Here is a 23,460-nt window from a genome sequence, read left to right on the forward strand (position 1 = left end):
AATATTAGGCATATCATTTAACTGTATATATTCATTAAACTTTTCAATTAAATAATCAATTACTGACTAGTAGAAAATATTAGAATTCATACCTTTACAAATAACCACTATTAATAGTTAAAGAATTTTCCTTAGTTTACTTTTTCTTCCCATGTGTTGCTATTTGTTTTGCGGTAGCTGTCAATGTTCAGACCAGACACCCCATGGGAAAAAGCACAACAAGGAGCAGGTCCTGCTGAGCACTGAGGCTCTATAGCCCTTCTGTACAGAGAATGGCAAGAGAGTGATATATGAGGCTCGTAACTAAGTGGTACCTTGAGTTCTTTTTGTTGTCCCTTGGATGTGTACCTCATGGGCCTTCGGTATTTCTAGGGCACATACTCATAATGCCATGTAATGCCATTAAGAATCTTCCTTATTTTCATCAGATCTGGGGTATATGCTAAAGGGTGACTGAGAACTGACGGGATTTCTTCATGTATCCCAAGTGACGCCCACTGAATCACAAGATTTGTGAATTGACAAAAAGCACTTGAGCTTCCTATGTGCTTGTGTCACCAATGAGTATGACAAAATCTGTGACATGGTGCATCAATACAGCCCTGGGAGATGTGACCACTAAGCTACCTTCTCATGTGGACAGTGTTTAGGTTCTCTATAGACTTTAGAAGTCTCAGGCACATGTGCCGATGCTGGAAATCCCTTGCGTGGCAAATAAGATCCTATGGCTGAGAATAAGAGTGGGTCAGTTGTCCAGAGCACTAGCATTGAGACCCCAGTGTCATGGCTGTTCTACTTAGGGGCTCATGAAGTTGGGCATATTCTCCTCTGTGCCTCTGTTTTTCCACCAGGGAATGGAGATAGTCATAAAAACCAGACATACATTCTTTCAGAAGTGTTGAAATATTTACTGTATTAGATTATGTGGTATAAATAAATACTAAGAAAAGTTAATTATTGGTGAAATGTATAAACTTAGATCTCACAACTTTAAAAGATTCAGAAGTGCGCTCCAGATCAGGGAGTCCAAATTCCCAGGCCATTTTCCTATCTATGACAGACATCTGTTTGATCTAAAAACAATCACTTTAATCTACTCCCAGTTTTAAGAAATCAGATAAAGGTGTCAAAAATGCTGTTGGTGACTGCCTGAGTCCACCCTGTGAGGTCACCCCACATGTAACTAGAGAATTTTTCTCTATTAAGATCCAGCTGCCTAACTTATGATCAAGAGCTACATGTGCAAATAAAATGAATACCAGCTTTCCAAATAAGGGGCGTTATCTATTAAAATGTCCTGTATTCTCAAAACTGTGAATCAATATCATGTCATGTATTTTCCTCCTCATAAATATAAACACCTCAAAAACGAGACAGGTGCCTCATTATAGAAAGAGCTCTAGAAGAAGGGTCAGATCTGAATCAGTCATGTGTTACAATAAAATTTCATTAATGGAGACACCTTCTTTATCAAAACTGCAATTCTATATGAAAAATTAGATAATTATCCATTTATATGATTTTTCCCCTCACGTGTGTACATTTTTCTCTATATAGAACCAACTTTCTATATACTCGATTATTTATTAGCTCCCATCAGTTCATTAATCTATTTCTCCATCTATCATTGTATGTTGAAAGACTGGTTATTAATTGGATACTTAAGTGTAAAAAAAAAAAAAACACTACATTTTCAACATTCTCACCTCTGGTGAGATGGATGGGTTGCATGACAACATAAAATTGTTATCTCTGTAAAATCAGAAATTTTGACATTACCAGTATAAAAGTAAATGTGTTTTTCACTTCACAAAACTGAAATCTAGAAACACATTTTACAATAGGATTTGGAAAACTAGAAACGTGAGTGGAAGCAACATTCCCCAAATATAAGGAATTCAATAAATACTTCTGGAAGAAAGAGAGAAAAGGCAAACTAAAAACAATATTAGGTTCCCTTCATTGTGTGAAATGCCTCCCTACACATCTTCACAGTTTTGGAGTCACTTCAAAGTTCTGAAATTAATAATTTTCATAAGTTTTGACAAGGTAAAAATGGCATCAAATAGACATTCCATATTTCCCAATAAATATCTATATGGGAGGTGAGGGTGCTGAAAGTAATAGAAAAATATATATTTATAACTTCACATGACAAGTGCTAGGAAGAAAGTTAAAATGATAAGAAAATATTTTGAGAAATAGGAACTAGCTCATTTGAAGGGACAGCATTCAATGGGCCAATGTGAACATACCACTGCAGCAGCAATGAACATTCCCCATCTGAAGAGCGAAATCAAGAATCTATTTCCCTGCTATGCGCTTTCAAACACTCAGCATAGGGAGTGGCAGTTAGGACCAGGGACAAGACATATATCAGCACAGAGCCATTGTGACAGAGTATGACATGACTTTCAGCATGACTTAACAATCCACACTGTGGGGTCCAGCTGCTGATTTACAGAGTGAATGTTTCATTTTAAACATTAACTCTCAGGTCCACATATTATTATTCTCTGTCTTTGTTTGAATATAAGATCTATAGGGCAAAATGACCTGCCTCCAAATACAGTCAATAGTGAGAGTGTCAAAGTAAAAGGATCAAAGTAAACTCATTGAATAAAATTGAGCTTCCATTATTAATTTGAAGTAACATCATCACACATTCCTGCCATTTCTGTGCCACAGAACATTTCATGAACAAATAAAATCAAATGTGTACTACAGTGCACAAATTAAAACAAAAAGCATTAAATTTTTTTCAGTCTCAAGAAACCACATTTCTAAGAAGATAATTATCAACTATGTAAGTCCTCCCTTCCTCTAGATATACAGATGTCCCCACTATGTGAAAGTAGAGCGTTCCTAGGAAACTTTCCCAAAGCCAAGATGAAGTGAAGCAAAGAAGCAATTACCTGAGGACACACCTTGCTAACATATACATAGACTCCACAGAGATAAAGCACAGATGCTCACACACACAGTTTCAAATTAGGCTGGCTTGATGTTGAGATGTGAGTGTGGTTCTGAAGAAGGAGCTTGTCGGAGCAACTATTTCTGCTCAGGGTGCCACTGCCTCTGGAGCCAGTCCTGCAAAACACACGCTGAACACGACTAGAGCTTTCACCTTTCTTTAAAAAATCAAAAATCTTCTCTGGATTTCATTTGTTCAAAGAGGTAACAATGTAGGTCTTTCGTAAAAGCAAAAGGGCTTAAAGCAAACTTTTCAATAGTGGAGAATGCCTGTATCGACATATAATTAATTATTTTATAAATGAATAATTTCAGGTAATCTCTCAAATATAGACTTAAATTTGTGGGTCCTTATTCATATCTCAACACTAACAGACATTATTATGATCTCTTTATGAAAAAAAATACCTATAGAAAGGGATGTGACCAGTTTCCTAACACATGTGTTTTCCAATATTCTTGCCTTAATTAACACATACACACAAGAAAAAACTACAAAAATGATCACACCTTGGGCGCACCTCCAAGGAGGACAGTGCCAAAAAGTGAGAAATGGGAATCATACAAATCCAACCCAGGGTTCTCATGCTCCCTCCGCCCCAGCAGGCTCTGTGATGAGTGAGGGCAGACTGAAAACAACTGTGGGAAAGAGAAGAGGGAAGCTTGCAAAGGGCAGTAGATCCATCTTAATCTACTGCCAAGAAGTCAGAGCCACAGAGTCAGGATACACCAAAACACCTGCCGAGATGATGAGAGCATGGAAAGTAGAGAAGTTCCTTAACTGCAGGTGTGGTTTAAAGCAAATAAGATTTAAGGAGCAGAGTGGTGTCGGTGAAAATTGTGAAGTGGGGAAAACTAAGGGGCCTCCCACCACAAAGCAATGAAGACTCTAAATGGTCAGAATCAAATATTTTAGAACTCCTGAAGTTAACCAAATGTTCACAGCAACCACAGAAAACTTAATCAAGAAACAAAAGATGAATGTCGGTGAGTTTGGTCGTGTCATCACTTGGGCCTATCCCCTGCTTCCCAACTTAGTGGTGCTTTGAAGAAAGCTGAGCACACTCTGGAACAGATAACTACTACAGAGGGAGCAGAAAGGACCTGATTCCCCATGAATTGTGGTTGTGTGTGCTGACCTGCACTATCTGGTAATGACCTGAAGGAGTTGCCTTTCTTCACTTCCCCTAGATTTTTGCCTATAGTATCTTAGGGCAAAACCATATATTACCAGCAGACTAAAGGAGTAACAGTTAACGTAAACGAAATCGTTACCCAAAGCCTTTGGAGGAAAGAAAGCTATACAGCAATTCAAGGAAATGGCTCAAGAAAAGTGGCTTAATTTCAGTAGGGATGGCGAGCTCATTGGAGTGTCACTTTGTCTCAGTCCTATATCCTGCTCTGCCTTCTGCACATGAATTGAAAACTAAAAGCCAACATTCACAGTGAAACCAGAAATCTCACAGCCATGTGAGGCAGCAAACCAGGTTCAGATCTCTCAAAGCACCAATTCGAGATGATTATCATTATTTGATCTGTCACCAGAATCTATGGAAGACCCCACATGCTTGGATGTCTGTTTTGATCTGACTTGGAGCTTGCCCAGAACAAGAAGCTTGTTCCTGGGAATGTATGTCAAAAAAATAACAAGCATTTGTGTTTCCCCACAGTTACCTGAGGTGATGGATAGGAGCTGGATCAAACAATAGACCAAAAAAAAGGAAAATGCTTAAACACAAAAGAGAAATTCACCAGGCTTAGAAACTCTGTTGTACTCCTGGATATTTAGAAGGTCACGTATAAAGGTAGGGCAGGGCACACACCCTGGGCTTCTAGATGCTTAGCAAAGACCTGGGAAGGTCCTGATGTCTTGCCTCTGGCTGAACTTGATGCTCCACATAAGCACAATGTGAAGGCTCTGGTAAAGTGTCCAGGTAACTGAGCAGAAACTACAGTATACAGACATGACACAGATGACGGAGGGGAGAGTCTCATTTAGAAAAGTCAGTAACAGGCAAACGGCAGCAAAAAGAAATGGTTGGGAGAGATTCTGAATGCAGGCATCATCAGTCAATTGGATCCAAGTGGCATTTAAAGAAGACTTCATAAAAAAACAGTAGAATACACATTCCTCTCAAATTTTCATAGAACAGTCATCAAGACAGACCACATGCTAGGTCATAAAACACACCTCAACACATTTTAACAGAATAGAATGGGCTCAGACCACTATTGTGCTAGAAATCAACTATACAAAGACAGCTGGAAATGTCTAAATATTTGGAGATTAAACAACAGATTTCTCCAGAACACAGAGGTCAGAGGAAATTTTAAAATATTTTTAACTAACAGAAGGTAAAGTACAACTAATCCAAATGTGTGGCATTCAGTGAAAATTGAGCTTAGACAGAAACTTATAGGATTGAATACAACACTATGGAGAGTAAAGAAGATCACTGCCCCCCCACAACATACAGCACCTGATTCTTGGCTCCAAATCCTCTGTGTATTCAGTTTAGGGATTTGGGGGTGATCAAGGGAAAATGTACCACCACACCACAAGGTGGCAGTAACACAGCTGTCTTATTTGGGGAGCACTTTGACAGTTTTGCACACAGGGGACTCCTTCCCAGCATGAGGCCTTCAGAAACAACAGGATGTGGTCCCCACCAAGAAGGGGAAGAGGGCAGGAAAGTCCAGGGGAAAAAGGGAATCAGTCGAGGGGCTGAGGGGTCTAGTGATTTTTCTCAGCAGCATGCTGAGGGGTCTCTGGGTCAGAGGACCAGAAGGGCAGCAGTGGGTTGAGTGTATTCACAGCCCCAGGGACTGTCTCCTCAAAGACCAGGAGATGGTGATGCAGATTTCAATTATGCAAAGCAGGTAGGCTTTCATTGGCTAAGGTATGCTTATTTCAGATATAATTTAAACATTTGGATGCAAAAGACTTTGATTTGGGTGCTGCTGGTTTTAAGCAAATGGCCCGGCCTGCTGTGCATTAACCAACCCCAGGCCAGTATTCAGGGCATCTTAGGTTCATTTAAATAAAACTCTGCTCAAAAAAAAAAATAATTAAAATTAATTAATTAATTAATAATACCATGCTCATATCTAGTCTAATGTATTTTCTCTTTCTCCACAGAATAGCCAATAATCTGTTGTCCTGTCACTGGTTGGGACTTCCTTGGGGCAGGAAGGAAATTTAACTTTGGGTACTGAACACGTAGTATCATATATATATGATGTATTATTGAATTATACACTTGAAACCTATATAATTTTATTAACCAATATCACTCAATAAATTAAATAATTTAAAAAATATATTTGGAAAGGAAATGCAACCTGGATCTGAGTCAGAAAAATAGTCCAAATCCTGACCATCCAGCTTCCTACTCATTTTCTTCCAAACTAAGCCTCCTGAGGCCCCTTAGGTAAACCAGCACCTGGTCACGCCTCCACACACACATATTCAGTGTCGGCTCTGTCGACCTGAGTCTTCTCAATGATCAGGGGACAACATCAATAACCAGCAGTCTGCTCGACACTCAAACTGTGTCAGAACCTAGGATGTTTCAAATGAATGGCCACATGCCGGCTCTGCCAAGAATCAGCAGCTCCTTAGCTGACCAGCCTGGGTAGGCAGTTAAGGCAGCAACCAGGGCAGCAGCATCTGGGCTGGAGTTTTAGTGGTTTAATGAATTAAGTCCACAGCTCCTGATATATGTCTGACTTGTGATCTGAGCTACTGTCTCTGAGCCTTGAATGAGACCTGATGAACCTCAGCAGTAGCTGTACTCCCATTTGACTTTTAAATGCGTCTTTCATTTTATCATTGTAGCAATACTGATGACTAAGTGGCAGCAGAAAGGAATGGCAATAGTAAATGAAGAATAATCATGTAATTATAAGTCCTCAAAAAATGCCCGTTACAGTGTCAGTGCTGCATAAACGTTCAACTCATAAATCCAGAATGGTATACAGAAAATTAACAATTCTTACTTCTAGAGACAGAAGTGGAAGGCTATAGAATAGGAAAGGAAGAAACATGTCTTCACCAGCTTGAGCACCTAGAAAAACAGTCCCTTCATCTTAATGGCTTAAACAACAAACATTTGTCAGGGTTTTGATGGTTGGGAGTTCATGAGGAAGGTGCCGACAGGGCTCTGTCCCTGGCAAGGGCCCTCTTCCTGGTTACAGAGAGCCCTCTCCCCGCTGTGTCCACCTTAGCAGACAAAAAGCTTGCTGGCTCTCTGGCCTCCTCTTATAAAGGCCCTGAACCCATCCACGAGGACTTCACCCTCGTGATCTCATTGCCTCCCAAGGGCCCTACCTCCAAATACCATCACATTGGGCTTGAGGTTTCAGCATAGGAGTGTTGGGGCCACAAATGTTCAGCCCATTGCAAACTCAGGCTTCAATGTCCATTCTTTTGTGCCTTTTGAATTTTCTTTAAGAGCATTAATCTTGTTTCTATTAATTAAGCAAAAACATAGAGACCAAAAACTTTCTCTCCAAAATAATGACACAAGATAACCACTTTATTTTTCTGGTGGTCATGGGTTGGGATTCAGATGGCACACAATTAGGGGTGGCTCATTTCTGCTCCATGACGTTGGTTCTCAACAGAGAAGTCACATTGGCTGGTCTGACAGGACAACCAGGGTTGGAATCCTCTGGAGGTGACTCCTTCCCTTGTCACATGTGGCTGGGGGACCCACAAGAGACATCCCCATGTGGCCTAGGCGTCCCCCAGCAGGGAGGTGTTAAGTGTTCAAAACTCTTGTTGGCTGTGGGTTCCACAGGGTAATGACCCAAAAGATCAGGCAGAGCTACATGGCCTTTTCAAACATAACCTTGGATGTGACACAGAGTAGTTTCCAGGGCATCTATTGGTGACAAGGCATTCTAGTGTCAGCACTCTGGTGTCAGAGAGAGGGGCCAAGTCCTCACTTCTCAATGGGAGAAATGTGCAGGAAATGAGAATGAAGTCTTTGAACCAACACATGCATATTTCACTCTAAGAATACTGAGTCGCATGGCTCCAACTCCAAAATGTGTGACACAGGCGGTACTGCCTAAGGCATAGGCCAAGGTAATGTCAACTTGGGTTTGACAGCTGCCTTGGTCAACATGAGCTGCTTGCGAAGTAAACACAACAGGGTAACTTGATAACAGTTTTTAATAATAAGAAATAATGTCAACCATAAATATGTCTCTAAACTGGAAGGTTTGCTCCTATTCCATGTCAAGTACATGATTTATATACCACGACAGCTTCCTGTACTTCTCTTTCAAAGAAATTCACAGACTCTTAACTACTAATGAATTTGTGTACAATTTGTACAATTATTACTTTCCCTTCTGGTCTTGAACTCTTAGGAGGACAGACATCAAGACTCCTTGGTACTCACCAGCTCTCTACTCAGCAATCCATACACAGAAGGAACACCACAGATGGTAACATATCTCTCTTTCCTGCTGTTCCTAATTTCGACCAACTGCATGTTGTGGGGACAGTCAAGCAGCCCTATGGAGAGAAGCACATGGCAGGAAACCCAGGCCTCAAGAAGGAAAAACAATGGCATAGATGATAGAGGCTGGGTTTATCCCTCTGGCGACCAAATCAAAGTTGTGATGGAAACAAGGAGCAAACAGCAGGGAAAAGTCATCTGGGATCTAGACGAACAAGCCATACAACTAGGGAGAAATCCAAGAAATCACCCCGCAGTGGCAGAAGGTAGGATGAGGCGAGGACGCGGGGCTGCCCAGTCTCGAGCAGCTGAGTGAGACGGAGGCTGTGGCAGTGGCAGAGGCAGATGCCTCATAAAGGGGCCACTTCCAAGAGCGGATTTTCATGGTGACAGACCTACTCACTCTGAGCACCAGTGCCAGTTCAGCTGCTCGAAGCGGGCACCAGGGACTTACAGGGAGACATTGTCAGAGTGAGGGCTGAGGTGAGACTTGCTCTGTACAGATGTGCCGTACGTATCCATTGTTCCTTGTTCAGCCCTCCCCACTCCTAGTTCGAGGACACAGAGCTACCATAGCCAAGACATCATCAAACTGGATAAAAGATGTCACTTTCCCAGAGGATCTCCTGAAACTCTGCCTCCCCCAACTTGGAGCCCCACCTAAACCACATCTAGGTATATCCTCAGCGAGTCAGGTCCTCCTTGCTGAGCAGCACCTAGACTCACACTGGAGGCAGCTGGCCTCAGTTTTTGGTGCAGCCTTTTGAGGCAACTATAAGCACAGCATCTTTGGATTGCTTGCTGAATCTTAACAGGTGGCCCTGGAGGGGCACAGGCTGGGGATTAATTTGGCCTGTAGCTGAATCCCTCTCAGGACTGTGCCACTGGACACCTACTTCATCTGATTTGGACGATGTTGCTGTCCAAGAGCCAAGTCTCCCTGATGTTTTCTCTCCTCTGAGTTTGCCGAGTCTGTGTTTCAGACTTATTTCAACTCAATAGCTGATAAGACTTTGGGAAGCCTTCCTTCCACTTGAGGAAAACAAGGGCTCAACTACAGCCCTTCTAAGGGGATAAAGTTGTTTTTTAAGACAGCATTTTATATAGATGACCTCAATTAATGATCTCTGCCCAGTGAAGTAGATAAACACTCTCCCTTAATGATAAGGAAGTGGAGACACAGAGATGGCAAGTGACTTGCCTACAGTCATGGAGCTCATCAGTGGTACAGCTTGGGTGTCTGTCTCCAGAACCCTGTGCTTTGTTCCTCTGCAGCCCAAATCAATGGACCCATGGGTGGTTGTGTGCTATGCTGAGGTGTAGAGTGGGAGAAAGGGCCCACCTTAGGAACCAGACAGTTATGAGTCCATCTTGCGGCCTTGCTATTTAATAGCTGCATGAAGCTCTCTGGCTTCAGTTTCCTCATGTATCAGATGACCAGGGCATCATGTCTGGTGCAGCAGGGCTGTTATACTGCCCTTGCCAGGAAGGCATTCACTAGCATTTATGGAGAGATTTGGCACTGTGCTTGGCTCACCCAGTTAGGAGTGAGATTGACTCGTTCTCAGAAGGACATTTTGCTGCCCTTCCTAGCCCCATCTGAACTGGCAGGTGCTCTCAGCGTGGGATGTCTCTCTTCCTAGGTAAACCCTGAGCTGGGGGTGCTACAGCCATAGGAGCAGTGCTCTAGACAGGGAAGGGGTATTCATGGGATCCAGAGGTGTGAGCCCCTGAGTGAGATTTGGAAGAGATGAGTCTTTGCTGGCTACATGGCCATCCTGGGTGGGCCATCTGGCTCTTTCCTCTGGGTCTGGTTTCTCATTATTCTCATGGTGGTAATCCTTCAGCCTAAGGATGTCAGAAGCCATTGTTAGCCTCTGGCCCTGTCATTTATCCACTAGGAGACCCTGGATGAGGCAGCAAAGTGTGCTGAACTCCAGTGGAGGCAATGTGTTTTTTTTCTTTTAATGGTACAAGAAGATAGGAGATGAATACATTTTTGTGTGTTTTTATTTGTTTGTTTGTTTTGCGAAATCTTGATGTAACTTGGATCATGGATATTTATTAAGGACAGTAACAGATCCTTTTATGGTAAGGACTCATTTAAGAATTAGATAACTGAGGTCCTAAGAGTTCAAGAGATTTAGTGATACTTGGGTACTTAATGAATGCTTCTTTAATTATTATTATTACTTAGTAAATTATGTTTAATTCATAAATTAGGATTATAGCAACTACCATTTGTCAAACACTGCTCTGCGTGCTTTAGTTTATCCCATTTAATCCACAAAGAAATCTTTTTATAGAGTATGTACAAACCACAACTCCTCTTTAGTGCTGAGGAAAAGAGGTTAAGAAAGAGGACCAAGGCCACATAGGTGAGAAGCAGCAAAACAGGATATTTTAGTGAGCTCCATCCATTTCCAGTTGGATAATGGGAGCCATGCAGGCATCTTTTAACTTGCTCATAAAACTAGCTAGAACAAATCATACGAGGCATATTCTCCGACAACAATGCTTTGAAACTGGTGATCAACTGCAAAAAGAAAGTGGGAAAAATGACAAATATGTGGAAATTAAAAAACGTGCTGCTAAAGAATGACTGGATCAAAGAAAAAGTAAAAGGAGAGACCAAGAGATATATAGATGCAAATGAGAATCAAAATACAATATTTCAAAACTTTGGGGATACAGAAAATGCAGTAGTAAGAGGAAAGTTTATATCGTGACAGGTCTACCTCGAGAAACAAGAAAATTTCCAAATAAACAACCTGACATTACATTTTAAAGAACTAGAAAAGAAGAATAAATGAAGCCCAAAGTCAGCAGAAGGAAAAAAATTATAAAAATTAGAGCAGAATTAAATGAAATTAAAAACAAAAATAGAATAAAAAATTAATGCAACAAAGAATGGTTCTTTGAAAAGATCAATAAAATTGACAAACCCCTGGCTAGATTCACTTAGGAAAAAAATTTAAAAAACAAACAGGAGAGGGGGAAGATGGCAGACTAGGTAAAAGCAAGGTTCATCTCCTTCTAGGACTGCATTGAAATTACACCCAAATTATAAAAGAATCAATGTGGAGAATCACCTGAAGTTCAGCTGATCATAACATCTATATCTAATAATATAAAGAAGCCACATTGAAGCTGGTGACAGGAACTGTGAACCCAATTATCTCAACCCCAAAAGGCCTTCACCAAGACACATTGTATTAAATTCATCAAAAATCAATGACAAAAATAGAATTCTCAAAGCAGCCAGGGAGAAGAAAATGATAACATATAAAGGTAAATCCATTAGATTATCGTTGGACTTCTCAGCAAAAACCTTATAAGCCAGAGAGGAATGGAACCAAATATTTAAACTCTTAATTGAAAAGAACTATCAGCCTACAATAGTGTATCCAGCTAAGCTCTCCTTTAGATATGAAGGAGAAATTAAGACCTTTCCAGACACAAAAAATTGAGGGAATTCTCCACTACAAGATCTGCACTACAGGAAATACTGAAAGGGGTCAGCTCACCTAACAAAATAACAACAACAACAAAAAAATACATAATTAGGAGTAAAGTGGCTATCAGGCAAATAGAAGCAGAGGAGTGCAACCCTTACTAAGAACAGGGCATTATGGCTTAAGTAATAAGAAGTGAATTGTTATAACAAGATAGTAATGAATGTTCAGCATACATAGGGACAAACTGAGAAACATTGCCTAAAAAGGGGAGAATTCAAAGATCCAAATTCAAAAAGGGGAATGGAGATAAGGCATGTGCAGAAGAAAATGCACAACTGTATTATATATACATACAACTATCATATTTTCATATTTGTAATGGTAACCATACACCATAGATTCAGAACTAAAGTATATAACATAAAACAAGAAAAATCAGAGGGAAAACCCACGAAAGACAACCAAAACAAAGAAAACAGAAACACAAGGGCAAGAAAGCAATGGAAACTTCAAGCCAACAGAAAGCAAAAGACAAAATGGCTATAAGAAGACATCATATTTCAATAATCACCCTAAATGTAAATGGACCGAACTCACCAATAAAAATGCACAGAGTTGCAGAATGGATCAAAAAACAAAACCCAACCATATGCTGCCTCCAGGAGTCACGTCTCAGCTTCAAAGACAAATATAGACTGAAAGTGAAAGGGTGGAAAATGATATTTCAAGCAAATAGCATTCAGAGAAAAGTGGGAGTAACGGTATTTATATCAGATGAAATAGACTTTGAAATAAAAAAAGATAAAGTAAGATGCTGAGGGACACTTCATAATGATAAAGGGAATTATGCACCAAGAAGACATAACACTTATTAATATCTGTACTTCCAATCAGGGAGCCCTGAAATATGTAAAGCAATTGCTAATAGAATAAAGGGAGAAACAGACCAAACACTATTGAAGTAGGGGATCTAAATACTCCACTGTCGGATATGGACAGATCATCCAAACAGGAAATCAATAAGGAAATAACATGCTAAAATGACACATTAGACCAACTGGACATAATTGACATTTACAGAGCCTTCCATCCCAAAACATCTGTTTATAGTCTTCTCTAGTGCACATAGAACATTCTCAAGAATTGACCACATACTGGGACACAGAGATAGCCTAAACAAATATAATAAGAGTGTTGAAATCATACCAACCATATTCTCCGATCATAATGCTTTGAAACTAGAAATCAACTACAAAAAGAAAGCAGGAAGAACCACAAATACATGGAGATTAAACAACATGCTACTGAAGAATAACTGGGTCAGAGAAGAAATAAAAAGAGAGATCAAGAGATACATAGAAACGAATGATAATGATAGTACAACATATCAAAAGTGTTAGGACACGGCAAAAGTGGTCATAAGAGCAAAGTTCATATCATTATAGGCTTATATTCAAGAACAACAAGCCCAAATAAACGACCTAATGCTTCATCTTAAAAAACTAGAAAAGGAAGAACAAATGAAGCCTAAAGTCAGCAGAAGGAAAGAAATCATCAAAATTAGAGCAGAAATAAATGAAATTGAAAACAAAAAAAAATACAAAATATAAATGCAACAAAGAGCTGGTTCTTTGAGAAGGTTAATAAAATTGACAAATTCATGACTAGGCTCACTAAAGAAAAAAGTGAAAGGACACAAATATACAAAATCAGGGAGGAAAGAGGGGAAATTACGACTGGTATTGCAGAAATACAAAGGATCATACAAGAATACTATGAAAAAGTATATAACACCAAATTTAATAACCTAGAAGAAATGGACCAGTACTTAGAATACCATCTTCCTAGACTGAATCAAGAAGAACTGGAAAATCTAAATAGACCAATCAGCAGTATGGAAATTGAAACAATCATCAAAAACCTACCAAAAAGTAAAAGTCCAGGACCAGATGGTTTCACCAGTGAATTCTACCAAACCTTCAAAGAAAATTTAATACCTATTCTCCTCAAACTCTTCCAAAAAAAAATCAAAGAGGAGGCAATACTTCCCAACTCATTTTATAAGGCCAATATTACCCTGATAGCAAAACTTGGTAAGGATAACACAAAAAAAGAAAACTAAAGACCAATATCTCTCATGAACACAGATGCAAAAATCCTAAATTAGATACTAGAGAACCGAATACAGCAACATATTAAAAATATTATATGCCATGATCAAGTGGGCTTCATCTCAGGGGCACGGGAATGATTCTACATACGCAAATTGATTAATGTGATACACCACATACACAAAATAAAAAATAAAAATCAAATGATCATATCAATAGATGCAGAAAAAGCCTTTGACAAGATAAAGCATCCATTTATGATCAAAACACTTAACAAAATCAGTATAGAAGGAAAGTATCTTAACATAATAAAGGCCATCTATGACAAACTCTCAGCCAACATTATAGTTAATGGTGAAAAATTAAGATCTCTCTAAGATCAAGAACAAGACAAGGCTGTCCACTATCGCCACTGTTGTTCAATATAACATTGGAGGTCCTAGCAAGTGCAATCAAATAAGAGAAAGATATAAAAGGCATCCAAATAGGAAATAGAAAAGTCAAACTGTCACTATTTGCAGATGACATGATTCTCTATATAGAAAATCCTAAAGACTCCACATGAACACTACTAGAAACAATAAGCAAATACAGTAATATCTCTGGATATAAAATAAATGTTAAAATATCCATAGCTTTCCTATGCTCTAATAATAAAGTATCAGAAAAAGGAGTGGAAAAAAATAATTCCTTTTGCAATTGCACAAAAACAATACAATATCTAGGAATAAATTAAAAAAACATGTGAAGGACCTATATAATGAAAACTACAAGACCCTGTTAAAAGAAATCATAGAAGATACAAAGAAATGGAAAGAAATTTCGTGTTCTTGGATTGGAAGAATCAACATATTTAAAATGACCACATTACCTAAAGCATTATACAAATTTAATGCAATCCCCATCAAAATTCCAACAGCATTTTTTAAAGAGATAGAACAAAAAATCATCATATATTTATGGAAGCACAAAAGATACCAAAATGCCAAAGCCATCCTGAGAGAAAAGAACGAGGCTAGAGGCATCACTCTGCCCAACTTCAAATTATACTCCAAAGTGACAATAATCAAAACAGCATGGTATTGGCAGGAAAACAGACACATGGACCAGTGGAACAGAATTAAAAGTCTAGAACTAAACCCATATTTATATGGGCAAATAATTTTCAACAAAAAGCCAAAAACATACAGTAGAGAAAGGAAAGCCTCTCCAAAAAACAGTGCTGGGAAAACTGGAAAGCCACCTGCAAAAAAAAAGAAACCAGACTATTACTATCACCACACACCAAAATTAACTCAAAATGGATTAAGGACTTGAATATAAGACCTGAAACAATAAAATGCATAGAAGAACACATAGGAACAATCTCAAGGACCTTGGACTTAAAGCGGATTTTATGAATTTGACCTCAAAGGCAAGGGAAGTAAAAGCAAAAATAAATGAATGGAGCTACATCAAACTAAAAAGCTTCTGCTCATCAAAAGAAACCGTCAATAAGGTAAACAGACAACCATCAGAATGGAAAAATATATTTGCAAGCAACGCATCCGATAAGGGCCTAATATCCAAAATATACGAAGAACTCATACAACTCAATAACAACAAAAAAATTAAATGATCCAATCAAAAAATAGGCAGAGAATCTGAACAGACACTTCTCCCCAGAGGACATACAATTGGCCAACAAATATATGAAAAGATGCTCAACATTGCTAGCTATTAAGGAAATGCAAAACAAAACCAAAATAAGATACCGTCTCATACCTGTTAGAATGGCTATAATCAACAGGACAAGTAATAACAAATGCTGGAGAGGATGTGAAAAAATAGGAGCCCTCATACACTGCTGGTGGGACTGAAAATTGGTACAGCCACTATGGAAAACAGTATGGAGGTTCCTCAAAAATCTAAGAATTGATCTACCATATGATCCAGCAATCTCTCTACTGGGTATTTACTCTAACAACTTGAAAACTCATATCCATAAAGATATTTGCACACCGATGTTCATAGCAGCATTATTCAAAGTGGCTAGGACATGGAAGCAACCGAAGTGTCCTACGATAGATGATTGCCTAGGGGAGCTATGGTACATGTATACAATGGAATATTACTCAGCCATAAGAAGAGATGAAATACAGCCATTTGCACAACATGGATGGAACTCGAGATAATCATGCTAAGTGAAATAAGCCAGACAGAAAAAGTTGAAAATTACATGACATCACTTACATGTGGCATATAAACCTAAAAGCAACAAAGAAAGAGCACAAACAAACAGAGACTCATGGACATGAGCTAGTGGTTACCAGAGAGTAGGGTGTGGAGGAGGACAGGGGTGGTATATGGGGTAAAGGGAGTCAAATATAAGGGGTTAGGGGGAGGGCAAAGTGGGTAAAAGTGATCAAATATATGGTAGCTGAAGGAAACTGGACTTTGGGTGGTAAACACAAATAGAATATACAGATGTCAAATTATAATGTACACCTGAAAATTATATAATTGTATTAACCATTGTTACCCCCAATAAATTTAATTAAAAAAAAAAAAAGAATTAAAGCCAGAAAGCCAACATTTGCGGAACTCACTTTCAGGGCCAGGGAGCTGTCAGCAAAAGCCAGGAGTAAGATAGGTCGAATGTCGCAGAAGAAGTAGTTCACCTGATTGTTGCCACAGTAGGTTAACTGAAAGGTGAAGGAGGTCGGGATGGTGGCTTGAAGACAACTCACCAACCAGGCTGCCATGAAAAACTGATACAGACTTTAGGTCTAATGATAAGCATGTACCTCAGTGGGTGACAACAACAAAGCGATCGAAAGCCATCACAGAAGAGAGGCAGCCTTCTGTAGAACCTAGGAAATGATAGAAGAAGAACTGTGCAGCACACCCCTTGTAAGAAATGGCATGGCTCTGGCCAGAGAGATAGATAACATCTTGGGACAGGTTATAGATGGGAACAACATGTCAAAAATAGATAGGAGTCCCAAGAAAATATACATGGGAGTATGAAGACTAGAGGAAGAAACAATTGGTATAAGGATGAGTAAATTGCTAAGCAGGGTAAAGAGGTAAATGAATAAGAAGGTGAAAAGAGTACAGTTTCCAGTCCCTGTGTCTGAGGTATTCCCAGTAGATTAAACTCATCAGCTCTGTGAAATTCATCATGTTCCCAGAGAGGAGGTCTGGGTAGAGACAAAAAACATGAAAACATGAATGTGGAGAATGATTTGTGACGGATACAATAACAATACATTCATTGTCACCAATCTTTGTTTAAACATAACTATGATAAAATTAAAAATGAGAAATTCTTCCAAAAACATTTAGGGGCTAATAAAGCAAATCTATGCCTTCATATCTAAAGATATCAAATTCCTTCGTGAATATGGATACAAAGTGAAATGAAGCATTAACACAGTGAAATACTGGACGGGTTAAGAGAACAAAGATCTCAATATCGAACAGAAGACCATAATTTAAATAATGTATACTATCAATTATACAACAATAAATGCCCTAAAATAGACCAACCTGGAAGCCTGATCCTCCTGATTCCTTTCCAGACCATGTCTATAGTTACTCTGAGATGTAATCAGATACCCTAAATATCCACCTAAGGTCAATTTGAGCATCCACACCTCTATTGAGAACAACAGATTGTGATACAAATCAATAAGCATTAAGATTTGGGTTATATTAAATAGTCATGTAAAGTATAACATAAGAATAATAGTCAATAATATTGTAATAACTATGTGTGATGTCAGATGGGTACTAGATTTATTGGAGTCATCACTTCATAAGTTATATAAACTTCTAATCACCATGTTGTACATCTGAAACTAATATTGTATGCTAATTTAATTGAAAAATAAAAATATATGTACTTTAAAATTTTTAATTGTATTGATATCATTCGAATAGGATATATTTCTTAGTTTATTTTCTTATTTGTCTATTTTCATTTGACTGAAAAGAAAGTGACAAATTTGAATATTATCATGGGGTTTTAAATTGTTGAAAGGTTAGCAGCTAAGTTGTATTATGTAGATGGTAGTTTTTAGTAAAGTTTTGTCATGCAGGATATTTAATCTTTGCAAACAATTGGAATTTTTGAATCTCAGTACAATGAAAGTATTTCAGTTATGCAAATTTGTTGTGTGTTTTCTGCTTTTATAATGTTAATTTTTATTTTATTCTGGTAAAAAATTGAATGTGAGATCTACCCTGTTAACAGAATTTTTAATTTTTAATATAATATTGTTAACTACACAGGCAAAATGTTATAGGGCAGATCTCTAGAATTTATTCATCTTGCTTTATTGACAACTTTATATCCTTTGATTAGCAACTTTATTCCCTCTTCACTTGCCCCTAGCAGCCACCATTCTACACTCTGCTTCTGTGAATTTGACTATTGGTTTTATTTTAAAGGAAAAAGTCACTAACTAAACATGCTGAGAATGTGAAACTGCTGCTAGTGTGCATTGTGGTCAGCTGTCTGTTAACAATGCTTGAGTAAAAGTGCCTGTAAATTGTCCAAAAAAAGATATTTTTAATCCCAGTTTTTACTTTACTGATTTGTTTTATTACAATCCAAAGTATATGAAAATTGTCCACTTATACTTTTCCTAGCTTCTAATTACAATTCCTGTTTAATTTCTCTGATCTTCTCTTATAATTAATAATTGCTGATTGATAATTTCATCTTCTAAAATAATTAATGCTACCTACATATACTAAAGAAATTACAAGGAAAATGAACTTAGGTTCTATTAGATTGTAAGTTCCCTGAGAGTAAACACTGTTAGTTTATCATTGAATCTACAGTATTTATCACAGTGCCTATGAATAGTTGGCATTTAAATATTTGTTAGGTAAATGAATAAACAAAAAGTTGAAAATTAATTTATGGATATATTTTTGACTTAAGTTCCATAAAGAGACCAAGCCCATTTTTGTTCACCACTGTATTTCTAGATTTTCAGAATAGTAGCACGCCAATAAATGTGTTTATTTGAATAGAATTTTAGAATTGTTTACTAAATCAACTCATATGATTCCTTTTATCTTTAAACTATTTTAAGCTTTCGTTTTTTTTCTATTAACTCTGAAAGCAATGGTTGTAGATTCCTTGCCTAACAAAAGGAATTTAGATATGAATCAAAATGCAGGGTATCTAATTCTTAAACGAGGAAAGATGGAAGGTGCCTTGAATATCTTTATGATTACTGGTAACTCATAATTGCCTCTTGCTGCGTTGGAGTAGGGAATGTAAATGATAGGTGGAACTAGAGAGTTAAGAAAGGAGAATGGACTTTCTTAAAGAGAAGGAAAAGGAAAAAGTCATAATTCAGAGAAAGTTTTGCAGCAAAAATAAAAGGGTGTATAAAGGAATTAGTGTAAAAATACTTGAAATAGAACAAAAATTATTCACACAACTAAAGTTCTAGATTTAGGTCATGCATTTTAATGCATGTGATAATTAAAACTAAAATAGCATTATTACAATACATTAATGAAACTTATTTACTTTGTTATTATTGTCTTATGATATCAAGCCTCAATAAGAAATTCTATTTGTGAAGGAAAGCCAATGTTCATTTTTTTTTTTCTGACTGTTCTTGTCAGCTTCCATGAGGGATCCTCTGGACTTGAAGTCAGTTTGTACTTATGCTGAAGCTGTTGACTAAAGAGTGCATGGCCACTGGGTGGCCCCCATACTCTGGAGTATCCACCTCTTTATATAAGCATCCTTGTAGGTTCTGTAGAATTTCAGTTAGGTTCAATAAACTGCACGAGCTAATAAAATAACTGCTATGAGTGAATTCTGATAAGGAAAGATGAGATGTTTGTGCCAGGCAGATTTGTATTAAATCTAGGCTCTTGTTTACTAATTCTGTGACTTTGCTATGTTTCAGTTTACTTATTCCTCTAAAGTAGGCATGGTATTACATTCTAAGAATTCTTGGATAGATTAAATGGAATAATACAGTATGAGGCATCTAATGTGGTATCTGTCCTATTGCAGGTACTCAGCTACTGCTATTAATTCCCATTCTCTGGGCAAGAGTCAAAACACTCTTGTAATATACTGACTTAATACTAACAGGAGCATGGCTAATGCTAAAAATTCCTACTTTGGGGGGAGTGTTTAGAAAATACTCCTGGGCACCCATGGTGGTCTCCTCTGAATTATGTCAAGGTACAACAATAAAACATATGATAGAGAAAATTGGGAACCATGCCTAAGTTTCTGCCTCATTCCTTACACCCTATCTGCAAGCCCTCACCTCTCTAAACCATTCAAAACACAGTAAAATAGGAATCATGCTAATTCATGATATTAGTGATATGCAATGAGATATTTCTGTTGATTCCAAGGCAGTATAAACATTATTTTCTATAACATAAAAACTGAAATAAAAGATTTATGAGAAATATCTCATGAAAATAACACCATTTCAGATTGCGATTTTATTTACCATGTTTAAAAAACAATTTTGTCCTTATAAGTTAAAATATTATTTTTTTAATCGTAAACATTCAAGCTCCTTACTATTTCAAGACCCACAACCAGGCAGATTTGTAGGTATCACAGACACACATGGAATTGAGAATAATTCAAATAGTATTTTAGGGTTGCATCCAAAATAGAAATGAATACAGCTTTCTTAGAAGATTCAATTCAAATTCAAATATTTGTCTAGGAAAGAGGCAACACAGCATATTAAAAAGAACTTGGATCAGAGGTCTAAAGACCCACGTTCAGGTTCTGATTTTTGATGTTGTGACTACGGGCAAGTAACTTAAAATATCTGAACCTTAGCTACTCATCTTTAAAGAAGCAGAAAGTATTCTTGCATCAGTAGCCTCAACCTTAACTAATGAGTTAAAATTTAGTATTGCAATTGGGATACTTGTGAGAAGTGAAACAGAACATTACTAATAATTAAGACAGGACAATAAAAATAAAATAAGAATGTTTCTACTAAGCCTCTGAATAATTTCTTGATATTATGCCCTTTGTTTGTGGCAACATACAAATCTGTGTTTTGACATGCACCACTATAATTTTACTCCTTGAAAATGTTGACTCTTCTATAATTGTGCTTGGTACATAGTGGGTACCCACCAAATGTTTGTTTTTGATTAATCGAGATAACCTTACCTCACAGAATTGTTGTAAAAATTAAATACAAAATATTTTGATACATAATAATGTGCTGTATAATGGTTAATTATTATATTTGCTATAGAATATTTGCTATAGCAAATTATTATATTTGCTATAGTCTCATGCTAAAGAATTTGGGAAGTAGTTACCTGTCTTAAGCCCGAATGAGGAAAGAAAGGGTAAAGCAAGAATAAAATAGTACTGAAGACCAAACCTTGAGAATTACGTTTTAGAAAAAGGAGAAGAAAAAGAAGCCATGTAAGAAGAAATATACACATTTCACAAACTGTTTGGGAGAGAACCAGGAGAATGTTTTTTATATATCTTCTCATCGTACAGATTATTATTTTCTCTACAGCATAGAAGTATATTTTATCCATGTCAGGGAATATATCCAAGTAAGTGTTTTAATCCTAAGCAACTGTGGAGTGCTTGGAACATGACAGAGGCTAAATTAATGATTAATGAACAAAAAGGAATGAATGAATGCATTCCTACATGCTGTTTGATAGAGTGAATGGAGGAAAGGGCTCTCTAGTCACTACACATGGTCAGACAGAATACCTCAGTTGTAATTACTTTCAAAAATCCTTGCTACTCAAGACTCCAGAGTGAGGTTAAAAGTAAAAATTGAGAAAGCTGAGGAGATACTCTGAGCGCCTACGTGGGAAAAAGGGTCATGACTGGCTCAAGTAAGAAAAACAAAAAACTTACCCCTCCTTTCATCGTCAATTTCTTCTATAGATTTATGGGTTCCCCATTTCAAATGTCTCTCTGTTCTAAGTGCCATGAAATTGGACTTGGATTCTCTAACTGCAGACCCTAAATGGTCTTTTTTCATTCAAAATCACAGAAAGAGAGGATGCTATATGTCTGATGGCTGCCACCTAACTGTCCCGACCTGCAGGACCTAGTTATTGCGTAGAACCCGAGGAGGACCGTACCTTGAAAAAAAACATGGGTGGGAGAAAAGAATGGAGGCAAGACAGTGTTCTGATCAAGCCTCAAAATTTTATTGTCGAGCGGTTATATTTATACACTCAAGTGGAGAGGGCAGGGGCAGGACTGATCAGAGAGTATTCGTTACAAGCTTATTGGTGTCCACCAGATGAGGTGATTTCTACCTGGCTAGTCAGAAACAGATGGGCTGTGCCAGCAGTTGCAGGCTCCCGCTCTGCAGGTGGCGGAATGGGGATCAAAGACACGGGAAAAGGCGGGCGCTTCACAGTGCCGTGGCTGTCCAAATGGTCACAGCTAGCAGAGTTTGTTCTCGATAACAGGATGTGGTTCTTATCTTTGGGTGCAGGCTTTAAGGCTCCCGACATCTCCTCCCTTTCTTTTTTAGAAAGGTGGGCTTTGACCGAGAGAGGGAACAGAGGCCCGACTCCTCCCGTGAGCTTTTAATGAGCCCACCAGCTATGGCTCTTGGTATCTTTTGGGGAGGAGAGGCAGAGCCAGTTTGTGTAATATTAATATGACACCAACCTCTATGCAAGTCAGGCATGCTCTCAGGAAGGACTAGAGAAGGCACAGAAGGGCCCTTCCTTGCGGTGCTTTGCCCATCACTCTGCTCGGTGCCCATACCTCGAGACCCTCATCCAAGGGTGAGGTAGGCATGTCTCTAGTTTCATGCCGCCCCATGTGTGGGGGGGAGCTAGGCCTTAAAGAAGTCGATGCAGGTGCAGGGGTGTATTAGAGGGGTTAAGATTTCTAGGGTGCCGGGGATCTTGTTCCACATCGTCATCATCCTGAGTTGTCAAATGGTGGTAGTAGACGGTAACAGCTGGTTTAGTTAGTTGATCAACCTGTGCTTTAATAAAAGCAGTTAGTTTTTGCACTGCCCAGGGGCCAATCGACAGTAAAAGGAGGAATCCTGTTAGAGGTCCGAGAATAGTAGGAAGTAGGGTGGACAGCCAGGGGGTTTTTGTGGCCCAACTTTTATACCAGGCTTCGTCCTTTTCTCTTTGTTTTTGCCGGGTCTCCAGATTTTTCTTTATTTTTTCAATACTGTCTTGGACTAACCCAGTTTTATCTTTGTAAAAACAACATTCTTCTTTAAGGGCAGCGCACAGACCGCTTTCTTTAAGAAATAGAAGGTCAAGACCGCGGCGATTTTGAAGAACTACCTCAGAAAGTGAAACAACAGATTCTTTAAGGTTATCAAGGCCTTCTTGCAGATTTTGAATGTCTTTATCTACGGCCAAGCTAAGGGTATGAAATTGTTGATTTGTAGTAATTATAGAGGCAATGCCGGTCCCGGTTCTGGTGGC

General features: G+C 38.2%; 1 pseudogene; it reads right to left on the reverse strand.

The window, feature by feature from the left end:
* Positions 1-16,601: 16,601 nt before the first annotated feature.
* LOC120605676 (olfactory receptor 148-like) lies at positions 16,602-22,821 on the reverse strand (annotated as a pseudogene).
* Positions 22,822-23,460: the final 639 nt, after the last annotated feature.

This window comes from Pteropus medius, unplaced genomic scaffold (assembly GCF_902729225.1).
Source record: "Pteropus medius unplaced genomic scaffold, Ma_sr-lr_union100, whole genome shotgun sequence".
Classification (NCBI taxonomy): Eukaryota; Metazoa; Chordata; class Mammalia; order Chiroptera; family Pteropodidae; genus Pteropus; species Pteropus medius.